Raw genomic sequence first — 22,462 nt, forward strand, 5'->3', positions numbered from 1 at the left:
TAGTTGCGCACGGGATGAAGTGTGCCTGTTTTAAGAAATAATCTTTTACCACCCATATCACTGTTTTTCTTTGGCTGGGTGGGAGGTCCACAATGAAATCCATGGAAATTTCTTCCCATGGGCGGGAGGGACTGGCTACTGGCTGCAGTAGCCCTTGGGGTTTCCCCCCTTTCCGTTTGGTGGTGGCACATGTGGGGCAGTTGGCCACGTAGTCTTTTACATCTTTTCTGAGGTTTGGCCACCAAAATTGCCTCCTCGTTAGGTGAAGGGTTTTTACGAACCCAAAATGCCCCGCAGATTTGTCATCGTGCGATCTATGTAAGATTTCCCCCCGCAGTGATTCGGGCACGTACAAGGCTTTCTCTTTCCAGGCGATGCTGTCCTTAAAAGATACATGGTGTCAGTTGTTTTGCAACCATGTATCTGTTTGTAGTGCTTGTGTGAGTCTCTGTTGCCAGTTCGGTGAAATTGAACGCCAGCTCCGATCGCTCCCTGTCGTTCGTGCTGGCGTGCGCTGATTCCTTGTCTGGCTGCGCGTGACAGCTGGGCAGCCCAGCTGTTTCTCGGTCCATACTGTCCCCACGATGTCGGAGGCTTGCGTGTCGTCCTGTGGCTGTCAGGAGAGGGCATCTGCCAAGAAGTTCTTCTTGCCTGGTATGAATTTCAGCGTGAAATTGAACCAGCTGAAGAACTGAGCCCAGCGCATCTGCTTCGGGCTGAGCCGTTTTGGCGTGCTGAGTGCCTTCAGGTTCTTGTGGTCTGTCCAGACCTCGAAGGGGCAAGTGGCCCCTTCCAGCAGGTGCCTCCATGTTTCCAGAGCTGTCTTTACTGCAAACGGCTCCTTTTCCCATACATGCCATCTCCGCTCTGTTTTGGAGAATTTGCGGGAAAGGTAGGCGCAGGGTTTTAGGTGGTTGTCGGAGTCCTTTTGGAGCAGGATGGCTCCAATGGAAAAGTCGGAGGCATCTGCCTGCACCACAAAAGGCTTGGTGGGGTCGGGGTGTTGTAGCACTGGCTCAGCTGTGAAGAGGTTTTTTAGTCTCTCGAATGCCGTTTGACAATCAGCTGTCCAGTTTAGTAGCGCCCCCGGGTTTCTTGATTTGCGCGTGTCCCCCAAGCCCTTAGTCTTAAGCAGGTTAGTTAGGGGCAAAATAGTCTCTGCCAGCCTGGGCGTGAACCCCCTGTAAAAGTTAGTGAATCCGAGGAGGCTTTGCAGTTGTCTCCTCGTGCGTGGGCGCTCCCACACCAATATGGCTTGGACCTTGCCTGGGTCCATTTCTATTCCCTTAGCTGAAATCCTATACCCTAGATAGTCAATTTGGTTCTTATGAAACTCGCACTTGGAGAGCTTAACAAACAGCTCTGCTTTGCGGAGTTTCCTGAGCACTTCTTTTACCAAGCGTTCGTGCTCACGTTCCGTTTCCGTGTAGATCAATACATCGTTGAGGTAAACCAAAACCCCCTTAAAAAGGTGGTCACGCAGGACCTCATTAATTAACTGCATAAATACCCCCGGTGCTCCTGCCAGTCCGAATGGGAGCACCTTATATTGAAACGCCCCCAATGGGCAGTTGAAAGCAGTTTTCCACTCATCCCCCTCCCATATCCGTATGCGGTAATAGGCTTCCCTTATGTCCAGTTTAGAGAATACCCTACCCTTCGCCAGGTGGGACAAGATGTCCTTTATTAAGGGTAGGGGGTATTTATTTGAAATGCTTGCTGCATTTAATCCGCGGTAGTCTGTACAGAGCCACAGTGACCCGTCCTTTTTCTCCCGAAAGAGGACTGGCGCTCCTACTGGAGAGTTTGCAGGCTCGATAAAACCTCTCGCCAAGTTTTTGTCCACAAAGTCCCGTAATGCTGCCAGCTCCCGCTGGGTCATGGCATATATTTTGGGTTTGGGTAAGGGTACCCCCGGGACCAGTTCAATGGTACAGTCCGTTTTCCTGTGGGGGAGGAGTTTGTCCGCCTCTTTCTCGCCGAAAACGTTGGCGCAATCTGCGTATTTGATTGGCAGTCCCTCTGGCATTGCCGTTTCTCTGTGCTCCGCCGTCGTTGTTGCCCCCCCCCCATGGCTGCTCGACGGACCCTGTTCCCAGAAGGTGCTTGGTAACGCCCGTCAGCAAACTTAATCTCTCTGGTTATCCAGTTGATGACTGGGTTTTGCTGCACGAGCCATGGGATCCCCAGTATGAGTAGGGGTTGCCCCACCGGTGCCACGATGAAAGCCAATTTTTCCTCGTGGCTGCTGAGCCTCAGCGCGGTTTCTCCGGTGTATTGGGTGACCGGGCCCCCTCCCGCTGCAGATCTATCGAGCTGCGAGAACACCAATTGGTGCTGAAGTGGATAGCAGCGGAGGTTAAGCGCGGCTACCAGGTCTGGGTGCATTAGGCTTTTGGAGCAGCCCGAGTCAATTAGTGCCCAGACCTTTTCAGTTTTATCCCCATGGGTGAGGGTGACATGGACGTAGAGGGTGGGGCATTCCTCACTCACCCCTTTGTCGTTGCGCCTGTCGCTGTCCTCCACCTGTCCTTCGGCGCCCCTTAGGCCAGGTGGTTGTCGTTTCCCGTCGGCTCGTCGGGGTTGCTTCCCTCCTCCTCTGAGCTATAGGGGAAGTGTCTGCGTCGATACTCCCCCTTCGCTGCTGGTCGCTTTCTTGGCGCTGGGGTTGGTGCGGTTTGTGCCCTCCTCGGGCTCTCTCTGGGTGTCGATTTGGGGCATGCTGCTGCTCTGTGATCTTCCTTGCCACACGTGAAGCACTGCCCTTTAGCGAAGCATCTGTCCCGTTCCTCCTTCCATGGTTGGGGTCTCACCTTCCCCTGCCTTGCGCTGTTGCATGGGGGTCTCACTGCCTCCGTCTGCTGCGTTTCCCTCTTTGCGTGGAGGAACGTGTCGTGAGCGTTCTCCGCTTCCCCCGCTAGCCGGATCCATCCCGTCAGGGAGTTGGGGTTGTCGCGGCCGAGTGCCCACCGGAGAACGTTTAAGTTGAGTCCGTGTTTGAATTTCTCAATCAGAGTCGATTGAGACCAGGTGTCCACTTTTCCGGCCAGGGCTTGGAACTCCATGGCATACTCTGCCATGGAGCGCGGGCTTTGTCTAAGTGTTTCCAGCGCCCTTTTCGCCTTTTCTTGCTCCAGGAGGTCCCTGAAGTGTAGCTCCAGCGCCTGCAGGAATTCTGTGCTATCCTGCAGCGCCCGGGCACCTGATTGGCACAACTGGACGTACCAATCGGCGGCCCGACCTTTTAGCTTAATGGCTAGGGCATTGACTTTGCCCCTTTCCGTTCTGAAACAGGGACCCCATTCGTCGAGGTAGTACCTCGCGTTTGTCAAGAAAAAGGAGAGTTTGGAGGGGTCCCCGTCAAACTTTATGCCAAAGTCCTTGGCAGCTGTCCTGGTTTGGCTCCCGATGCCCTCTGTGCCATGTCTCGGGCTCTGCAGGGGCTGATGCAGGTCGGATTGTCTCCCGTCTTCTTGCGGTGTTTGTGCCTCTCTCTGGGTCTCCTCGCAAGTTCGTCGACCCGTCGCCCGGGGGGGAGGGCAGGGCGTTCTTCCTCGGTCGGGCTCCTGGATCCAGGCTCCGCTGTCGCCACCGCCATACGCCGGGTCGTCCCTCCACCTCTCATCCTGGTGCATCTCCAGTCGTCGGGTGGGTTCCTGGGACCGAGCTCCGCCGCCGCCGCCGAGGTTGTCCCGCCGTCTCATGTCTGGGCGCGCCTCCAATCGGTGGGTGGGCTCGTGGAGTCGGGCTCCGCCATGGTCGCCCCCGTCCGCTGGGTATCCGCTCCGTCTCTCGTCCCGGTGCGCCTCCGGTCGTCAGGTGGGCTCCTTGGGCCGGGTTCCGCCGTCGCCGCCGCCCCGCTCGCCCCACCGCCGCTCGTCCGGGGGTGCCTCTGCGCTGCTTCTGCTGCGGGGTCCCTGCGCTGCCGTCAGTTGTTGCAGCATCATCCGCATCGCCTGCATCCCTTCCTCCAGCGCGTCGAGCCTCGCCGCCATCCACGGTCTCCTGCTGGGGTGCTCGCCGCTCCGCTCGCCCTCGCTGTTGGCCGTTGTGGAGGATGGATCTTCCCTTGGTCCCTCCGCGGTGCCAGGCGCGCCCTCACCTCCGTGCGCCCAGGGTGGCGGTTCGTCTCGCGCTTCCTCCGGGGTTGCCTGCGAGCCTGGAGAGGGTCCCCTCGTCTCGCCCCCGGTGCCCCGCAGGCTCCGGGGCGCCGGGGTGGGTCCCTCCCCCACCGCTTCCCCCCAGCTGGGTCCCATACTTACCGGGGTGTTACATCGCCCGGACCTCAGCTGCATCCTGCCCTGCGGGAGCGGGGCTTCGTCGCCGGGCGCCAAAGGGTTGCGCTGCCTCGTTTCCTGGGTTTCCATACCTAGCTGGGTCCCTCACAAGCTTGTTGGATGGGTGCTAGGTGAAAATTTTTTTGCGGTTCCCGTTTTTATGTCAGGGTCAGTCTCGCTTCGCAATAAGACACAGACTCACTTAATGGGTATTAAGGATTTCTGGTTTATTGGAATGATAGCTGACAGAACGAAAAACGGGAATGGGGGTGGTGGTGCAGAGGTGCCCCTTTTATACCCTCTTGTATTGCCCCGGGCTCCCCCACCCTGCATTGACCCGATCCCTCTTGATGGGACCCTTGATGGCTGCCTGGGCGTTTTCCCAGTGTCTTCCTTTGTCTCCCGGCGTCGGTTGTGTCCTCCGGGGCACCAGGTGCGGCTTATCTCCGTCCCTCTGACGTCCTTCTTTTCAGCTGCCTATGGGTCCATGGGTGTGGGTGCTTTTGGGTGCTTGTGTTAATCCCTAGTTTGATTATCTCCTTCATCTATTTGTTAATGATCATGATCTACGTTGTGAGGCTCTTTGTGCCTTGCAACGAGGTCATGACAGCCAGTTGCAAAAGACATGCAGTTGTTCATTTGATACTATCTAGCAACTAAAGGTTGCTTTCTAGCATTACAGCAGATCTTTATCCTTTTCATTAGTATTATTGGAGAGGCAGGTATATTTCTGAAGAAAGCACTGCAGATCATTTTTTTTATTACCTACAGTTCACTACAGTGTTTATGCTGAGCTCTGAGGAACTCATGTAACTAAGCATGATACTGCAGACTAATGCTCTGTGGCATACCAGGTTACATGGTTGTTAATCATCATCATCATCATCATCATCAAACACTTAGGCAAAGTGGCAAAACAATGGACATTGGAGTTGGGCAGCAAATAAATTTGGACAATGGACATTGGAGTTGGGTGGCAAATTAGCCTAAATGTAATTTATTAAATAGAGCTTATATGTTTACCCCATGTATTTCATCATTCTCCTTACCTCCTTTTAAAAAAATACAATTTTGACAGCACTTTTTGGGTAAGTTTTAGGAACCACTCCCAAGTCACTGGGGATCCATATTCAATTGTCCATTCCTTCATTCAGATTGAAAAAGAGGACAGAGTGTATCTAGTACAGTGTTTTTCAACCTTGGCAACTTGAAGATGTGTGGACTTCAACTCCAGAATTCCCTTAGGCTTTGTGCCTCAGGCAGGACTAGAACTCACAGTCTCCCAGTTTCTAGCCTGGTGCCTTCACCACTACACTAACTTGGATGGATGGATGGATGGATGGATGGATGGATGGAGAGAAAACTAAATCCAGAAAAGGACGTAGAGTCATTAGGAGTTCAGATGGTGTACTACTACTACTACTACTACTACTAATAATAATAATAATAATAGGCTTGATTAATTGATTAATTATATCAATAATAATTATTATTATTAATAATCATAGGCTTGAGGCAATTGTATATATAGGTATAGGTACAGGATTCTTTTTCTGTTTTCTCACCATAGTTAATGGGTTGACGGATACACTTAGTCTGGCTCTTCTGCTGAGACCTGTCTGGCTTGGGTGAGCCTTCTGGTAGACTACACGACCGCCAGCACAGCCCTCCAGCTCATCAGAGCATCACAAGCCCCTCCCCCATGACAAGGGGGTATCCATGGAGGGGGATAAAGAACTGGCGGCTGTGATTTCACGTTGTTGTGTATAATAATGATAATAATAATAATAATAGATCTGAGGCAATTGTGTACTGCGATGCATATAATAGGGGAACATCTGCCTGAAAATTCAAATATTTGCAAAACTAAAATACTCATTTTATGAGGGAAAACTGCAAGGCCTAGTTGTGTCAGTGAACCGGAGAAGGAAAAGTGAGGGTGGAAAGAGTTACAGCTCCTCTCCTTTGGAGGAAGTAGCAAAGCTGCCATTCCAGGAGGTTTGCTTGGCCAGGGCACTTGGGCTCCCAAGAATCCCTCCCTTCTTTCTTTGGCATCAGTCCAGATCCAGGCTCTGAAACATGCCTGGGAGGAGGCAAAGGTGTTCTGGTTTCCACTCCAGGTGAGATTTTGCAACATCCCACAGCACTATGATGCATTTGAGGAAATAAATGGCTGTTCTCCAGCCAGCAAAGATTACTTTTATGCAATCCAGTTTTGTAAACTTGGCCTTAAGCTTAAGAAAAGAGGAAGGGAAGAACTGAATGCCGGAGAAGTTTGCGTGGGCCATAGGACCGTGCATGATTGGCATTCCATGTTTGTTATACTGCGTTTGAAATCGTCATCTTAAAATTAAGACACAAGTGGGGATCCAATAGCCACCACAGAAATTCCTGGACTACAATTCCTGTAACTTCAGAGGGCTAGTCATGCTGGTTCGGGCAGATGGGAATAAGACTCCGTCAGCATCTGGAAGGCTTCTGGTTTCCCAGTTCAGATTTCAGGTTCAGAAAACCATTTTTCTGGCCAAAACAGGAGAGATGAAAGTGCAATGAAAGGAAAGGGGCGGGGGGTAAAAGTTCTGGCAAAATTATTTTGGTTCCAATCTTTGATAGGTAACAAATAATTTTTAAAAATGTATATTAAATAATTCCTGCTATGCTGCCCATTGGGAACCGAAGGCTGGTAAAACAAAGTTACAAAGATCAGTTAAACCCACTATTAAAACTAACCCGGACTGGAAAGGTCTGATTCTTTTCCTAAAAGCAGAAAGAACAGTCTGAGAGCCATCACTGGGAAGTACAGACCATAGGAAGGGATGGTTACCTTCTGAGTGTCTGATAAAGAGATTTTGGAAAAACTGTAAAAGGTCCTCTGCTGCTGACCTTAAGGTCTGGTCTGATTCGTAGCAAGACAGACAGACCCTTAGATACTTGGGACCTAAATTAATTAGGACTTCAAAGGTATGAATCAACAGCTTACACTTTACTTGAGGGGTTGGAGATTTGGGGCAAAGCTAACAAAACTAATTCCAAACTGGGGCCCTGTATTTAGACAAGGGGGGAAATAGGAATTGCAAAACTAAGTTCAATAATACCTAGTAAAGTAGGAAAGAGGGTGATAGGCCTCTGTGCTACTGCTCCTTGATCCAGTTCTTCCTACTCCTAACAGCTGTTGTTCAGACTGTTTAGTGCTGTTCTGGAATAATGCTGATTCCACATCAAAATAAACTCATCAGATGATATCAACTGATAGTTGCCCCCCCTTTTTCCTCCTCCTCCTCCTCCTCCTCCTCCTCTTCATACATTTTATTAAAAGTTTTACAAAGCACATGGAAACTAACACAAACTAATTAACAGTAAAAGAAGCAAGCAAGAAGAAAAAGTGTGGAAAAGAACAAAAAGAAATACAAAATTAAGTCTTACTCTGTGTTGCCCCCTTCTGAGCACACCCACACAAAACTGGTGTGCCAAAATGGAGCAAGTGCTTTAACCTCCCATCAAAATTTGACTCCTTCCCGTTCCCATCTCCATTCCATGTTAAAGGAAGTGGTTGAGGGATCTTTTCCCACCAGTTGGTGACATTTGGAGAGAGGGTAGGAAACAACACTGGGGAAATCCACCAATCCCTGTCCTTAATGTGCCCTGTATCCTGTATCCATTTGCCTGTGGCAGGATAGGGATCAGGCCTGGGGGGTTGGGGGGCAGCCACTTTTATACTTTTCTGCTGGCTCAAGGACTGGTGAATTGCATTTTAACTTGGCAGTGATCCTCTGGGGAGGAGCTCTTTATCTGGTGTACCATATTTAGTGCTGGGAACACGATTTAAAATAAATGTTAATGGAAAGGAACGTGTTCAGAGGAGGGAGTAAAAATGGTGAGAAAGACGGTGCCCATGATGATATTAAATAAATAAATAAACGAATCCTTCCAATGCTTATTTTGAACATATATTTGCTTGTGATTTTTACAATTTTATCTAGTAAGAGAGAGAACAACATACTGTGGAAGAAAGATAGGAGATAAATGCATTAAAACATATACATACAATAGATCCCTTAAAATGCAGTTACTTCTCAATGTCAGTTCATTGAACTAACCATCCAATCATTTCCCTTCCCTTCCCTTCCCTCCCCTCCCTTCCTACTTTTCTCCCTCCTTTTCTCCCTCCTTTTTTCCTTCCTTCCTTCCTTCCTTCCTTCCTTCCTTCCTTCCTTCCTTCCTTCCTTCCTCTCTCCCCCCTCCCCCCTCCCCTCCCCTCCCCTCCCCTCCCCTCCTTCTCCTTCTCCTTCTCCTTTGACCATAAATTGGTTATGGTCAGGTCTAAACAATTTCATCTCTGGCCATTCCATTCCAGACAGAGACTTGGCTTCACTGGAGGCCAGTGATTACTCAGTCAGTGTACCTGATTTTCAGCCTTACAATTTCAAATGGTATTTGGCAAGCTTCCGATTCCTCATGCCACACCACACTGTGATGGAAAACAACCACTCCCTAAAAGATTTGGATGGAGAAAGACAGTCACTTGTTTTCCTTGCTTCATTTTATTAAATTAATCTTCCCTCCTTGGGAAGTGAAGTTTGATGCTTCTGCAGGAACCACACCTCTGGCATTAGCAGAAATTGTTTTCAGGTTTTCACAATTTGTCATGGTAAATCTGATAACGATAATCTTTCTCGTCTTTCCATCTTGCGCTGCTCCCAGCATGATTCACGTGCTGCCGTTCTCAAGGCTCATGCAAGAATTTCACCCATGTGAGAGCAATACTTTGGGGTGATGCTGGTCTATATTACAGGCTGTTAGTGTTTACCATTCCATGTCAAATGATGTGCAAAAGGGGAACAAAACAAACCAGTCAAAACTTCATGCATATTTTGATATGGCCTGAACTACTATGAATATCCATGACAGGGACTCTGGAAGTATAGATTGCTGAAAATTCAGATTGGAATGAACCCTTGATTTATTGATTTATTAAATTTATATAGCCACCCATATCACATACTCTGGGCATACAATAAAACAATCAAATAAACATTATAATTTAAAACAATAAACAATTTTAACAATCTCAAAAAAGATATAAGTAAGACCATGGGAGAATGGACCAGAAGCCTACACACCATGTAGCCACCTTGTGGGCTTCCTATTTCCCTGGGACCCACAAGCTTGTTGAAAGGACCAGGTTTTAAGAGATTTCCTAAATGTCAATAGGGTTGGAGCTAATCTCACCTCAGGGAGAATGATGTTCCAGAGGGCAGGTGCCGTGGCAAAAAAGGCCCACCTCCTGGGTCCCATCAGATGGAACTCTTAGAAGAGAGGACCTGTAACATGCCCATCCTGCTGGACTTGATATATGAGGTTGTAATGGAGTAACAACAGGAATAATAACAAGAATAAAAATATCACTGATTTGCCTTAGAACTATAGACCGTAGAAAGGAAAAATTTACCTTTTATTTTCTTTAGCTGAAGTCATGATCAAAAGTTTCCCATGGCATGACTGCATGATATTGACAGCTGTTTTTCCTTCCCTTGAACCTCATAATCTTTTCACATGCAGTTGGTGAGAATTGAGATCACAGCTGGGGTTAAACCTCCCATACCTTGCAATTCTGATGAAAATCAAATTATTACATCTTAAAATATCCCCAGGGTACTTGTGAGTCAGGGTGGACAACTCACAAGCTGCATGAAGCTTCCCAGCTCCTCTGGATGAAATATTCAGATTCCGTTTTCCATTTTCAGGGCCATTTAAATGTTGAAATGGGTGCGGTCAGCCTTTTCTCAGGCATGGCTGTTAAGTCTTTGAACTCCAGATACTTCTGCTTATTGGGAGATGAGCTTATTCAATAGGATGCTCACTGACATGATTCTGCAAGATGAAGGTTTGAAGAGGACCACCCATCATTTTGGTAGCGGGACCACTGTGGAATAAAGACAGTACATCTTTATTCAGTGAGCTGCCCAGAGTTGTGTTCTAAGAGCACACAAATATTTTAAATAAATAAATAAATAAATAAATAAATAAATAAATAAATAAATAAATAAATAAATCTCCATTCTTAGAAAGCTTTTGGGATTTTATAGGTTTATTCCACTCTCCGCAGCATTCAAGGGAATGCATAGAGCTTTCTCCCCCTCCCCCTTTTATGGTCACTCATTTGAAACATACACCAACCCAAGGGGCTCACAGCGAATGCAGGAAGTGCTTCCAGGAGGCTGTTGTATCCTCACTATTGCAAGTAGAAGCTCAGAGGACAGAGACAAGTGAGTTGCCCAGAGTGGTGAAACAAAAAAGAGGTGGAGTGAAGCACCCCCTTGATCCTGGTTTGTAGATCAGCCCATTTGCAGCGGTAACATAACAGCTATTTCTGTGAGGGCAGACCAATCTATATCTCAAACTCATCCTTGACCCAGGTTGAACCAGTTCTGATCATTGACTCCTACCGTACAACATCCATGCATACCCATCATGCTAATCTCTTTTGGCGTAAGCAGCTTTATGGAAAGGGCAGAAAAATAGTGAGCAGTAGGCTGAGCAAAGGAAATTAAACGCAGGATTTAAGAGAAAGGAAGAGGAAATCTAACAAAACCTATTTTACATTATATCAATATTATTCCTCTCCATACCTTCCTAATTGTTACAAACTGCTCTTCCTTCCACCTCATCCATGCACCAATACATACACTGCCCACCTTCCCCGCGTAATGACTCATATGTCTTTCCCTTCCCTAATTAACTACTTGCATTTGTTCCCAAACTTTCTATTAATTCATCCTCTAATTCAGGATCATCCCCTTCAGTACGCTGAGAGCATGTTATGGACACTGTCGCAAAATGGCAAGACCATTTATCAGAAGATAAACGAGTGGGGTGGATGTGGATTCTTGCTGTCCCCATCCCTTTCCAAGATGCCTTCTAACCCCTGAGTTTATTTATTTTTTCCCCCCTTTTGGAGCACACTTCCAAAAACAAGAAATCAACCTTGCAGCCACTTGTCTTGTCTAAAAATGGCTCCAGCCTCTGTGCTGGCTCACAGAAGCCACTGAAAATATAGATTATGCTTAAGGACTGTACTTTCCTTTGCATCATGCTTGCTTCCAAATTATTTTTAAATTAAACGACTCTCCCCCAAATAAAACCATTAAGGCAAGAAGACGGGGGGAAATGAAAAGAAGAAAGGCAATGGCAACCACATGATTAAAGGCCTGCCCCCCCCTTTTAATGTGCATCAACACATGTAAAAAAGGGACAGGGTTTTGATTGTATAGTCTTGGTTCCCACCTTGTCTTTTTTAACCCTCCCCAGCACAGACACTCCCAGTTAGGAAACTTAGTGTGTTTCAAGGAAAGTGTTGCCAGGTACATTAGTACAATGGCTTCCCCATTCTGAACAAGCCCTAATTGATTTATTATCCATTTTCCAAATTCAGTACTGCATCCTTTGATTTAGCCTGGCTGCTTAATTATCCAAATCCTGCCAGTTCCTTTTTATTTATTTATTAGTTCTTCCATTCACTGGCTATCAAGACCCACCCTAATTTATTTTTCTTGCTTTTCCCTCCTCCTAGAAAAACTTTTCCCTCTTTCCCCATGCTAGACACATTCCTTCCCTCTCTCATTCTCTCAGCTCTGTTGACACAGCTTTTGGAGATCAATGGGAGATGCAAGCAGGAGACTCTCAGAGACTGAGACTATCAACTTCCTTGACTTACTAGATTGGATAAAGGGGTCCCATTCAGGCTTCCAAAGACATCAGGAAGTAGGGTTACCAGATAGCTGAACAGGCAAAGGAGGACACAGACAATTGGAAAGGAGGACCAAGGGAGGAAGGGAGAGGACATACTGATAGTTTAACTTTCTTGACATCCATGGCAAAAATTGCAGTGAAAAATTGCAAAAAAAAAAGTACAGTACTTAGCTCTCTCTATATATATGTATATGGAACTACTTTTTCCAGCATCAGGAAGACTGGTTTTTCAATCGCAGGCATGTGCTAGAGCAGGTTAGGAGCAAAAGCCTTCAACTGATTAAGGTCTTGTCAATTTCAGGCAGCAGCACAAGCCAGCCAAAGGGTACAAATCAACTAATTAAGGTCACAGAGCTGAGCTTGTTAGCTTGCAATTAGCACTTAGGAGGGACACACTGCACAAGGAAGAAAAGCTGCTCATGAAGAGATACTCAAAAAGTCAGACGATATTTGATTTTAAGGCTATGCCTGCTGGACGGAGGACATGAGGACAAAAAGGAGGACATGTCCTCCTTGTTCAGGATGTCTGGTAACCTTATCAAGAAGCATCACTATGGACCAGTAGGTGGCAGCACAAAGCTCTCTTAGACACAAGGCAACTATGATACCCAACACAGCTGAAGGGGCCATTCCCATTTCTCTGTTCAAGGTGGGCTAATATCTCCCTTTTGGCTTCTCTTTGCAGCTCAAGGTCTAGTGTGCAAAGTCTGCAAGTTCAAAGTTGGCAGTCTGCTTCACTTCCGATGATCCCTGCCAAACAAAAGAAGGCCAGCAGTGTGAGACAACCAAAGTTTATACAGGTACTGCTTGAGAAAGAGATGTTTTGAACATTGGGACCTAAATATAATCACCCATCTTCCATCATGGGCTTCTTGGGTACAATCCTTTCATCCCTTCGGCCACTTTGAACTTCCTTGGAGGAGTCAAAGGCCTTAGTGGATGGGATGATGTTGCCAATTAAGTGGCTACATCACACACACAGGGACAAGGGTAAGAAGGTTAAGTGTTTATGATGAATCATATTGTTGGGCCCACACTACTATTATCAAGCATTTCCAGCCTAAAGTGGCAGGAAGCTTCACTGACGACAATGCCCTCAGTGGTCACCTCACTGGAGAAGGATCTGGAGATGATTGGAGGCTGCTGGAGGATTCCCATCTCTTCATCAGAAATATGACAAATGGTCAAAAGCTATTCTAGTGCAGGATTCCATGGCTTATGCTTTGGGCAATGTTGGAGGAAGGGTGTCAATAATAAATTGGAAAGACAATCTGGGTTTGAAGGACATGAACTGGGACAGTTGGAAGTAAGGCTGGAAGTTAACTTAAATGCAGCTATTTTAGCCACTTACAGAATTTAGCTTGGAGACAGAATCACTCACATCTCTAGTTGTATATGTAAAACAAGACTATATTCCATTCCATTCCATTTCAAGAAACAGCATCCAAAACTCTTTGGGTTCAATAGAGATTCTCCTTAAAGACCTTCTTGTGTGCTAGCATTGTGGTTTGGGGTCACAGTAAGCCCTAAGCTATTTGTTGCCCATCCCTGATTTAGAGGAACATTGGGACATGGTTTAAATTTCTCAGTAGTCCAGCTCCTCATTCTACTACATGGATAGACCAGACTAAACTATGGCGTGGAAATAAAGTACATGTAAGTACTACATGTAAGTAAAGCGAAGGAGGCTCGGTTCTTGATGACTGCATGGGCACAGCCATGCAATTAACTTGTCAACAATATGAAAGTGCTTTGTCATTACCTTCTCTGGGGATGCTTTTCACCTTCCTGGTCTTGCCTACAACCCTGGGATTCCTGGATGGTGTAGCATCTAAATTCTAGCCAGACCCAATGCTGCTTAGCTTCCAAATCCAGACGAAGATCAAGCGGGAGGTGCCATCTGGTAAAACTCCATCCAAGCAAAGCAGATCTCAAAACCTTCACTTTTCAAAATGCTACTTCTCACATAAGTTCCCCAAGATGGAGCAGAAGTTCTAGCCGTTAACATGTATTTTTCTTGCTTCCTCTCCCACCAGGCAATCTAATGCTCTTCACAAAACATGGTTGCGGCAAAATGACCGAACTCTGCAACAAGACCGAACAGAGGGATAATGCTTTTGACATGAGTTACAACCGCACTTGTTGTAATTTTGACTTATGCAATGGGTGAATGGTCAGCCAGCCCAGCCTCATTCTTTTTGCTGGTCTCAGCTTGGCACTGGGTTGGTGGGTTACACATTAACTTATAAATTTAAACAACAACAACAACAGTGGAAGACTGATGGCTAGGCTCTTCTCATCCTGAAGCAACCCTAGAACTATGACTCTATTTTCCCTTGGTCTCTTATCCTCCTAAGGACTCAAGATCCCAGTCTCTCATACATTCAGTTTACACATCATGCCCAAGGAGATGAATTTAAAAACCCAGCAACTGCATTCTCCCACCATCTTAATGTTGATTCTACCATCATCAAGAATTTTGTATGGTTCAAGCCCAGAAATGTTCTCCGGATCAAGGAGAATACCTGGAATCATCCCCTCTGTCCTCCAGACTGCTGCTTGCAGCCAGAAGATCGCAAACAGCATTTTGCTTTCAACTGGTAAGAGCCAGCTGGGAGGGAGGGATTTTATCACTTTCCAAGCTGCTCTGTAGTCTTAAAGGACACTAAGACTGGACACCCCATTTCTACATCACCAATTTGTATTTTTTTTTAAGTATATGTACCCCAAGAGGTACAGCTGCGTGTGGCGCAGAGCGGTAGGCAGCAGTATTGCAACCGAAACCCCATGACCCGAGTTCAATCCCAGCGGAAGCTGGATTCTTGAGTAGCCAGCTCAGGTCAACTCAGCCTTCTATCCTTCCAAGGTTGGTAAAATGAGTACCCAGCTTGCTGGGGAAGGTGACAACTGGGGAAGGCAATGGCAAACTGTCCCACTATAGCCTGCCAAGAAAATGTCACGAAAGTGGCATCCCCCCAAAGGGTCAGACATGACTCGATGCTTGCACAGGGGACCTTTCACCTTTCACACCCTAAGCAAGGCTTTCTACAATGAGGAGAAGCTGGTTCTCTTGGTGCTTAATGTTATTTTGGGGATTACTTTTTAAAAAAAATTCTTTTAAGTTTCGGATTTTGTTTTCCTTCCAAAGGAAATTCCAAAGTTTGAGAGTAAACAATTATCTCCCTGTTACTGTTTTTGTACTAAATTTGAAGATATTAGCATTTTCCTACACATCAAATCAGCTGTTTTGAACGTTCAGTTTTCTGCTTCTACTTTCCCTGGGGAACTGTCTCCATATCTCACTTTTGCTTATGTAAACACATTCCAGAATCCTTTCATATCTTTGACTTTCACTGGCTAAGCTCCTAGGGGGCGCCATAATTTACTGCATGAGACATGGAGGATTTCAAACAGATTCTGTCCGACTTTCACCAGGATTTTAAACAGATTTCTTCTGACTTCTATCAAACTTTTATGCAAGATATCCAGGACATTGTGGAAAATATGAGATCTAAAATGTGCCATCAGGTTGGGAATGTGGTAGATGAAACTGAGGAATTTAAGAGTGATAGAAAGGGTTTTTTTAAGACTGAGATTGGGTTTTTATTGAGATGCTGGATGAAAATTGGATAATGGAGTTGGAGAAATCTAAGGGAGAGAGTGATCTGCAAGCCATAAGTAAAACTGATCTGGTGGAATGCCATGAAAAGAACCTGGAATCTTTGAGGAGGGCAGTCGGGCTGTTTGATTCTTTCAAGAGGAAAGCTCTGCACATTGTGGGGGTATGTAACTGCTTGGTTTATTTTGAAGTGGGATAAGGGATGAAGAATGTTCATCTGGTTTGCTTTAAGCATTTGATTGATGCTATTAGCCTTTAAAGATTTGGATTTACTGTTTTGAATTGGCTTTGTTTTTTGGGTTTATTAAGATGAAAATTCTTCAGCAAAGGATCGTTACCTTGTCGTGGTGCTGGAGCTTGAGCACCTCAATGATGCCATGAGCTAAACTGTGAAGGGCCACCCAAGACGGGAAGGTCATGACAGAGAGGTCAGACTAAATGCGATCCCTGGGGAAGGTAATGGCAACCCACCCCAGTATTCTTGCCGTGAAAACTAAACGGATCAGTACAACCAGAGATATGTCGGTATACCATCGGAAGATGAGACCCCCAGGTCGGAAGGTGGTCAAAATGCTACTGGGGAGGAACAGAGGATGAGCTCAACTAGCCCCAGACGTGATGACGCAGCTAGCTCAAAGCCGAAAGGACGGCTAGCGGCCGACGGTGCTGGTGGTGAACGGCGAATCCGATGTTCTAAGGATCAACACACCATTGGAACCTGGAATGTAAGATCTATGAGCCAGGGCAAATTGGATGTGGTTATTGGTGAGATGTCAAGATTAAAGATAGACATTCTGGGCGTCAGTGAACTGAAATGGACTGGAATGGGCCACTTCACATCAAATGACCACCAGATCGACTACTGTGGACAAGAGGACCACAGAAGAAATGGAGTAGCCTTCATAATTAATAGTAAAGTGGCTAAAGCAGTGCTTGGGTACAACCCAAAAAACAACAGAATGATCTCAATTCGAATTCAGGGCAAGCCATCTAACATCACAGTGATCCAAATATATGCCCCAACCACAAATGCTGAAGAAGCTGAAGTAGAGCAGTTCTATGAGGATCTGCAGCACCTACTGGACAACACGCCTAAAAGAGATGTTATTTTCATCACAGGAGACTGGAATGCTAAGGTGGGCAGCCAAATGACACCTCGAATTACAGGTAAGCATGGCCTGGGAGAACAAAACGAAGCAGGACATAGGCTGATAGAATTTTGCCAAGACAATTCACTCTGCATAACAAACACTCTCTTCCAACAACCTAAGAGATGGCTTTATACATGGACTTCCCCAGATGGACAACACCGAAATCAGATTGATTACATCCTTTGCAGCCAAAGGTGGTGGACATCTGTACAGTCGGTAAAAACAAGACCTGGAGCTGACTGTAGTTCAGATCACAAACTTCTTCTTGCACAATTTAGAATCAGACTAAAGAGATTAGGGAAGACCCACAGATCAGCTAGATATGAGCTCACTAATATTCCTAAGGAATATGCAGTGGAGGTGAAGAATCAATTTAAGGGACTGGACTTAGTAGATAGGGTCCCGGAAGAACTCTGGACAGAAGTTGGCAGCATTGTTCAGGAGACGGCAACAAAATACATCCCAAAGAAAGAGAAAACCAAGAAGGCAAAATGGCTGTCTGCTGAGACACTAGAAGTAGCCCAAGAAAGAAGGAAAGCAAAAGGCAACAGTGATAGGGGGAGATATGCCCAATTAAATGCAAAATTCCAGAGGTTAGCCAGAAGAGGTAAGGAATTATTTTTAAACAAGCAATGCGCGGAAGTGGAAGAAGACAATAGAATAGGAAGGACAAGAGACCTCTTCCAGAAAATTAGAAACATTGGAGGTAAATTCCAGGCAAAAATGGGTATGATCAAAAACAAAGATGGCAAGGACCTAACAGAAGAAGAAGAGATCAAGAAAAGGTGGCAAGAATATACGGAAGACCTGTATAGGAAGGATAACAATATCGGGGATAGCTTTGACAGTGTGGTCGGTGAGCTAGAGCCAGACATCCTGAAGAGTGAGGTTGAATGGGCCTTAAGAAGCATTGCTAATAACAAGGCAACAGGAGACGACGGCATCCCAGCTGAACTGTTCAAAATCTTGCAAGATGATGCTGTCAAGGTAATGCATGCTATATGCCAGCAAATTTGGAAAACACAAGAATGGCCATCAGACTGGAAAAAAATCAACTTATATCCCCATACCAAAAAAGGGAAACACTAAAGAATGTTCAAACTATCGAACAGTGGCACTCATTTCACATGCCAGTAAGGTAATGCTCAAGATCCTGCAAGGTAGACTTCAGCAGTTCATGGAGCGAGAATTGCCAGATGTACAAGCTGGGTTTAGAAAAGGCAGAGGAACTAGAGACCAAATTGCCAATATCCGCTGGATAATGGAAAAAGCCAGGGAGTTTCAGAAAAACATCTATTTCTGTTTTATTGACTATTCTAAAGCCTTTGACTGTGTGGACCAGAACAAATTGTGGCAAGTTCTTAGTGGTATGGGGATACCAAGTCATCTTGTATGCCTCCTGAAGAATCTGTATAACGACCAAGTAGCAACAGTAAGAACAGACCACGGAACAACAGACTGGTTTAAGATTGGGAAAGGAGTAGGCAGGGCTGTATACTCTCACCCTACCTATTCAACTTGTATGCAGAACACATCATGCGACAAGCTGGGCTTGAGGAATCCAAGGCTGGAGTTAAAATCTCTGGAAGAAACATTAACAATCTCAGATATGCGGGTGATACCACTTTGATGGCTGAAAGCGAAGAGGAACTGAGGAGCCTTATGATGAAAGTGAAAGAAGAAAGTGCAAAAGCTGGTTTGCAGCTAAACCTCAAAAAAACCAAGATTATGGCAACCAGCTTGATTGATAACTGGCAAATAGAGGGAGAAAATGTAGAAGCAGTGAAAGACTTTGTATTCCTAGGTGCAAAGATTACTGCAGATGCTGACTGCAGTCAGGAAATCAGAAGACGCTTAATCCTTGGAAGAAGAGCAATGACAAATCTCGATAAAATAGTTAAGAGCAGAGACATCACACTGACAACAAAGGCCCGCATAGTTAAAGCAATGGTGTTCCCTGTAGTAACATGGCTGCGAGAGCTGGACCATAAGGAAGGCTGAGAGAAGGAAGATCGATGCTTTTGAACTGTGGTGTTGGAGGAAAATTCTGAGAGTGCCTTGGACTGCAAGAAGATCCAACCAGTCCATCCTCCAGGAAATAAAGCCAGACTGCTCACTTGAGGGAATGATATTAAAGGCCAAACTGAAATACTTTGGCCACACAATGAGAAGACAGGACACCCTGGAGAAGATGCTAATGCTAGGGAGAGTGGAGGGCAAAAGGAAGAGGGGCCGACCAAGGGCAAGGTGGATGGATGATATTCTAGAGGTGACGGACTCGTCCCTGGGGGAGCTGGGGGTGTTGACGACCAACAGGAATCTCTGGCGTGGGCTGGTCCATGAAGTCACGAAGAGTCGGAAGCGACTAAACGAATAAACAACAACAACAAGATGAAAATTATTAAAACTGTTGTATTAGGGTTAAAGAATGTTTATCTGGTTTGCTTTAAGGATTTGATTGATGTTATTCCCTTGTAAAGATAAGGAATTACTGTTTTGAATTGGCTTTGTTTTTTTGGTTCATTAAGATTGGGATTATTAAAAGTGTTGTGCTATTAAGTATAATAGCAGACAACTTATGTGCTTTTTAATTTGATTTCATCACAGATTGTTATTACAGTAAACAGAATGTATAGAATAGAGGTAGGAAGGGAATAAGTACATACTTTATACACATTTAACATATGTGTTTTGGTTTAATATAGAGTAAGAGATAGATTATGGAAAATTTTTGTATATCCTTGCTGTTAAAAATCAGAAGCCACATCTTTTTGTAAATTTGAAAAAAAAAATCTCTTGTGTTTCCACACTTTTTTAGTTTTTTTCTTTCTTTGTAGGTTTTTTTATAGTTCTTATTCTTCTCTTGAAACCTAATAAAATTTACTATAAAAAAGAATTTTGTGTGGTTTATTCTCTTGTGCAAACCAAACAATTTAATTCATTAATGATTCAAGGTATAGTGTAAAATTCAGTACCCAAGTTAAATGTGCTAAGCAAACCCAGGTATTTATTTACTTTATTTATTTTTATTTATCAAATTTTATCACTGCCCATCTCCCCCACCCCCAAGGAGGAACTCTGGGCAGTTTACAAAAAACAAAATTTAAAATACTATACCACCATAAATACAATAAATATAAATATAAATAAATATAATAGGTATAGAACTGAATTTCCCTTTCTCCAGTAATGTTCTTTCAATCATGGACCTGGACCTATTCTGTGAAATTTAGCTCATGAGATCTGAATGGTGGCCCATTAAGCACTCAATATCCTTGTTCGTTTGCTTTGTTTTTTCACGTCTGTTTGAGAAGACCTGGCCACAATACCATGGCTGTGTTTGTTCTGTGTTTGTTTATTTAATAAATATGTTTGGCTTGGTAAGCTGGAAGTACTGCCAACCTTGACTAGTATCAATAGAATGGATTGTTTTTCATTTGTACATGTTGTTTTAATCCAGCCAAGTTTTGAAAATCCAGCCATTGCCTGAAGGTCATCCCTCTACTCAACTAGATGGTGAAAGCTAACCCAAGAGGTTAAGGTGAATAATCATGGAATTCTATGTACCCAGCAAGGAGTGCTCTATGTTCACTCAACACATGCAACAGAAATAATTATGACTCCGTTTTCACTTAATCCTCAACTCATTTTCCATCTCCAATGTCTCTCATTCCCTCTGTGGTAAATTGTGGACTGTAAGTCCCTCACAGCAGGGACCTCCATCTTTATAAAATACAGTGGATTCACAAGAAGATAACAACAACATAAAGGGATAGCTGACATACTGAATATACCTGAATTTTTTTCAGGTATATTCTGAGCATGCAAGTTCTAAGAAGGATATAAAGAACATAGAGAGATCTGGTCCACTTGTGGAATTATCTCACTGCCCAAAATCGTCAGAGTGAGTTATGAGGGAAGGGATTATTAAATTCCATGAGCCGTTGTGATACCTCTGCGAAATATGTTTATATAACATGTAGGTTGTAAACCCATGTGGGTTTATTGGGGGGGGGGTGCACATGTCTGTGCCTTCAAGTCAGTCTTGACTCCAACAACTGCCTGGACAAGTTTTTAAAGCAGTTTAGAATTGCCTTCTTCTTCCTCGAGCTGAGAGAGAGTTCTTTCAATCCTTAAATCTATCATTCAATCAAAATAGAAACAAATTGCTCCATGTTCTCATTTTAAAATGTAAAATTTTCAACAATTGAGAACAAACACACACCTTGAATCCATCCCTTAACTTCAGGAAAAGTCTGAAACTCCACCCATGCCCACTACTCAACATGTGTTCATTTTAGTGTATAAATTGGAATCGCACACCTGCTCCAGACACATCTCTTATTTTATGACTAGGAAGCCACACATTTGAAATCCAAGATGAATAAGATTCTTTTCCTGGGGATCTCTGCTCTGCTCTTCAGCACTACAGGTAAGTAACAGAGTTAAAAGGCAATATTTGGGAAAGATTTGTCATGGCTGGATTTGGAAAACCTTTTGTTTTGAATTTGTTCCTTCCCATAAATCCAGAAGCTCATTTGCATGAAGAAAGAAGAGAGACCTTATCCGACCAGCTCAAGCTGTCAGTCCTTCCACCAACAGCACACAAGACTTTACAAATCTTCCAGCTCCCTCCCCTCCCCTTCCTTCTTGTTTGGTAGTTAGAGCGTGTCAAAATCCGGAAGTGTCTGGAGACATATTCCTAGAATCAAAACGGCGCATTGAGTCTTCCTCATTTTTATAGCAATAGCATGGATTTTTAACAGCTTCCTGTGCCTGCATCAACCCTTTCAGTTAGATCAAAGAAGAGTTGAAAGCTCCTGCCCTCCCGAAGCCAAGCAGGGAATTAGCTCAAGCAGAAGAGCGCTCGCTTAGCAGGCGAGAGGCAGCAGGGTCGATGCCTGCATCCTCCAGTCCATCTTGCTCAGTCAGTTTTGCTGAACTCCTGCTGTGCTTGCAGGAGTCCGTGGGATCAACGTCCTCCTTCTCCAGACGGCCTTTTGCTTGATTTTACCAGCCATACAGAAGAGTCCCCACCTCCACCCCTCTCAGTTTCAGCCTGTCAGCTTCGATCTGGCTCTTTCTTGAGAAACGATGGATGCTGCACAATCAGCTCATACTGAAGAGGGCTTGCTTGATGAACAAGAGGTGGTGGGTTTGATGCCCACATTCTCCTAGTCAAACCTCCACCTTCCTTTGCCACGTTATTGGACCATTTTTATCTCTGTAGTTCATGAACCTTAGCCTGAGTTCTTGCAGTCTGGTGGATCAATTGTGCCTGCCCGTGGGGAATTAGCTCATATGGTAGAGCGCTTGCTTTGCATGCAAGAGGTGGTGGGATCGATGCCCACATTCTCCAGTCAACGCTTTGCTCACTTTTGCCATCCATATACAGAATCATCCTCATCTAATCCATTCCTATGTATTACCTGGTACCTGCCTGTCGCTTTGTATGCTGTGGAATAGCACTGAGGGGCGGCTGGGGAATCATTCAGCCTGAGAGAGGGCTATTAATTATTCTTTTCCACACTCCCAGACAGATGAGCTACTCCTCGCTTAACCATGGTTTTAAAAAGTGTTCAGAAGTGGGTGGATCCCCACATCCCACTTAGCCGGATCCAAGAAACCAAGGTCTGGGTGGTGCATTCTGTGAATTTGAATTTGAG

General features: G+C 45.1%; 1 non-coding gene across 1 annotated transcript; it reads left to right on the forward strand.

Annotated features, from left to right (window-relative positions):
- Positions 1-22,082: 22,082 nt before the first annotated feature.
- TRNAA-UGC (transfer RNA alanine (anticodon UGC)) lies at positions 22,083-22,155 on the forward strand. Its single transcript has one exon. It is a non-coding gene; the product is annotated as a tRNA-Ala (tRNA).
- The last annotated feature ends 307 nt before the right edge of the window (positions 22,156-22,462 follow it).

The sequence above is a fragment of the Candoia aspera genome, chromosome 2 (genome assembly GCF_035149785.1).
Source record: "Candoia aspera isolate rCanAsp1 chromosome 2, rCanAsp1.hap2, whole genome shotgun sequence".
NCBI lineage: Eukaryota > Metazoa > Chordata > Lepidosauria > Squamata > Boidae > Candoia > Candoia aspera.